Below are 3,451 nucleotides of genomic sequence, written 5' to 3'. Positions count from 1 at the left end.
GTGTTCACGGCCATTCCAATTTTGATACATGAAAGAATATGTGATGTTAACGTTTTGACCATTCCATATCTTACTTAACTAGCACTTGATCGCTTGAAGTGATGTTTTTTCTTACGAAATCTTTGTCTAAGTTCCTTAATCACACTGTTTTTTAGGTTTGCCGAAGTCAAATGACTACACATACGTTGAAGCAAATGGTGGCTTGAATTAGCAAGGACGTCGGTAATTAAGTACTATTTACGTTAATTTACTTTCTAACTTAAATTTGTAACACATATTAGCTTTCAATCTCTAGATATGCAATGCAGTTGCTGTGACCAGCTATCTTAATGCGAAATTATTCATTCCCAATTTTCATTTTCATTGCATATGTAGAGATCCTAGGTATGCAAGCATGAGATCTTCAACTACACCATAAATAATTTATTATTTTTATTTTGTAAAATTTTGAATTAGTTGCTTTGTTATTGCAGCAAATTTAAAGATATCTGATGAAGAATTCTTTGTTAAAACCTTGGAAAATGATATGCATGTGGTTGACTCAGTATCTGGATACCTAATGGAAAGGTTTGACTACAATTTGACCCATGTATTCAAATTTAGAATAAAGGCTTTGCAAACTCTCAAACTACACTCCAACTAACATAAGCAATAAAAATAGATAAAGCAATTCCTAGCAGATTATAGATCCCAAAGCATAAACGATTTTTAAAGTGTAGACATGTATTATTACAAACCACCAGAGTTAAAAATGACTTTTTGAATAACAAAACAACATTTAACAAAGTGCACTAGCCTGTATGACTCTTTTTAATTTTTATTCTAACTTACAGTACTCCTTACAATTTTACTTCACTTGGCTTAATTTCTATATCTAGTAAAAATCTATTAGTACGTATTTACGTGTATCGCTCATCGTCTAACAATGAAACATCGCTATTATATGCTTGTAAGAGGATCAAATCTACACCAACTTACATTAAAAATCGCATAAATCAAGAGGCTTTTAACTGGGTTGTAATAGGGCTATGGTATATAAAGTGGCTAAGGTGGAACAACCCAGCATAGCCAGGCTAAAACGATGTACTAATATTAAAACTGTAAACTTCTATTAATTAATATTTGCTAACTCATTTGAAACTTTATAAACTCGTTGGTGTATAACTGTATATTGCAATATAGCCCCAGTTCTCTTATGAGAGGTCTAATGCGCCGCGTACTCTTATCTTAGAACCAACCATATTCAATCCATGTAATCATGTATGAGGGCTACAATCATGTCCAGTCTCGAGTAAATTGACACCGAATCTTTCTTGGATAAATTTGTCATCAAATGTATGATACCTGCATGTCTTGAGAGAATAGAACACCTGCGACTTGCGTAATAAACTTGGAAAGTAGATCTAGTTCTTCATTTGTGGTAATTTGGCTTCGAGGCAGGTGCATGATGATTCAGAAATATAAATCATGTGTGTTCCTAAACTATCTATTTTCTCCCATTCTTTTGTATAATTGTTTAGTTTGAGCACCTCAACGGATTCTCTTACGTCGCTTACAATAACAAGTAAAAGATGTTGATCACATTTTGATAGATAAAACTTTGACCGAGTTTTGCAACAACTTCTAGGGTCGTTGTCTTTAACAACCTCCCAAGAGTAATCTTCTTTACCAACGTCTCTCAAAATAGCAATTCTTCCATTGTTACACAATGCATAAATATCCCGGCCACTGAATGTAGGAAGGTGAAAAGAATATGGATCATGAGTGCCAAAATCCAAACGATACCCTTGCCATGATGGGGGTTTTAAAGACACAAAGTGGATGTAGACATGAAAGGGCTTGTGTGTTGTGAATCCAACAACCATACAATCGGGGGAAGTAGGCGGTGCTGAAAAACAAATGCTTCTAAAATAATGAGAAACCTTTGGAAGCTTACGGATTTTACCTATAAACGGGTTAAAGAACACCAACTTCTGTCCATAAACTTTAGACATCAACAGCCAACCATACCTGGAACATAATATCTGGCAATCACCCATGAGTTTTAGAGGGATTTTTTTTAATATACTCATTACCGCAGATTGGATCTGTGAAAGTGAGAGTGCCTCTATAATTGTCTTAACACCAATAACCATGGTGAATACATCTGCGGTCTCCATAATGGTGTTGCTAAATAACAACATTTGCATGTAGCACAGAAACTCTGGATCTCAGCGTGAGAACAACGCTCTGAAATCATTTGCAAAATATGAAATGGAACATTGAGCAGGTGTGACTCACTTCTTGTGTTATCAAATTCAGTCTCATCACGGTTAACTGATCTTATGACTACCTCAGTGTCCTTCTCTTTAGCTTCATGACAGTTAGCTTCTAACAACCTACGCAAAACATGATGATAAGTAAACACATTCTAGCTACAATTTGTTTAAGAAATGTACCTAAAATAAATCAAAGCAATATATACCTGCATTCAAGCATAGCCCATAAGAACACCTGGTTTTCTCGTGCCATATAGGGCATTGGAGATCGAGACATGGCTCTATCTTTGACATGGAAAGAGATTATTTTGTTCCTCCGACCAAGAACATGAACGCAACCTCCGATCTGTGAGCCAACTGCGGACTTGTAGAATGCTGAATATGAAGATAATTCCAGGAAAAACGTAGCATCTTTGAGGTCTTCCAATTCCTCCCACATCATACCAGTCATATCTAGTTTAAACAAACGCACCTCGACAATTGTCATTTCATCTTTAAAACTTATTTCAACGTAGAACAATTCTGTACCATATCCTTTCAAAAACGAATAGATGGCGTGAAAACTAAAATCAGGAGCATCGGGAACTTTCACAACCGGCTTTAGTCTTATCACAACTTATCTATCTTTAACCACAATGTCAACCTCTATAACATACCTATAATAAGGCCCCAAGGTCATGGCATATACTTTGCCATTGCAACAAGTTGGGCATTCTAGGATACGATCATCCACACCGCTTATGCTCTGGATCTGTTTAGCATATGACATCTTAGTCCATTTTAACCCCTTTCTTTTACGGTCTAGCCGGCAAAAAACAATATTAGGAATTGCTTCTGGTAACAACAGAAAAACCGATCCTGGATCACCGGGAGGAGATGACAAACAGCAAGCATGATCAGAAGTACCAAACCAATGTGGGAGATGAATCAACTTAGAGGTACTCGTACTCGGGTTCCAAAGAGACCACAGTGTTAAACGTGTCCAACACCAAACCAGATTGAAGGATCCAAGAATCTTGGAGAATAATTAATATAATAATTAGTTTATTATTATTGAATAAGTTAGTCGTATTTTATTTAATCCTATTTGTTTTGGATTCAAATCTGTATTTGAGTTAGTATAGGATTAGGAACCGTGGGTATATATATACCATAGGTGTTAAATGTGTTAGCAATTATTAAATTTTTCTCGT

The 3,451-nt window shown here is 35.7% G+C and overlaps 1 pseudogene; it reads right to left on the bottom strand.

Annotated features, from left to right (window-relative positions):
* Positions 1–1,256: 1,256 nt before the first annotated feature.
* Positions 1,257–2,709, bottom strand: LOC143600517 (F-box/kelch-repeat protein At1g57790-like; annotated as a pseudogene).
* Between the last annotated feature and the right edge of the window lie 742 nt (positions 2,710–3,451).

The sequence above is a fragment of the Bidens hawaiensis genome, unplaced genomic scaffold (assembly GCF_021521415.1).
Source record: "Bidens hawaiensis isolate Kalapana, Puna unplaced genomic scaffold, B.hawaiensis_p1.1 tig00054209_1, whole genome shotgun sequence".
Lineage (NCBI taxonomy): Eukaryota > Viridiplantae > Streptophyta > Magnoliopsida > Asterales > Asteraceae > Bidens > Bidens hawaiensis.
The sequence above is the reverse complement of the archived record's forward strand: the minus strand, read 5'-3'. Positions and strand labels throughout refer to the sequence as shown.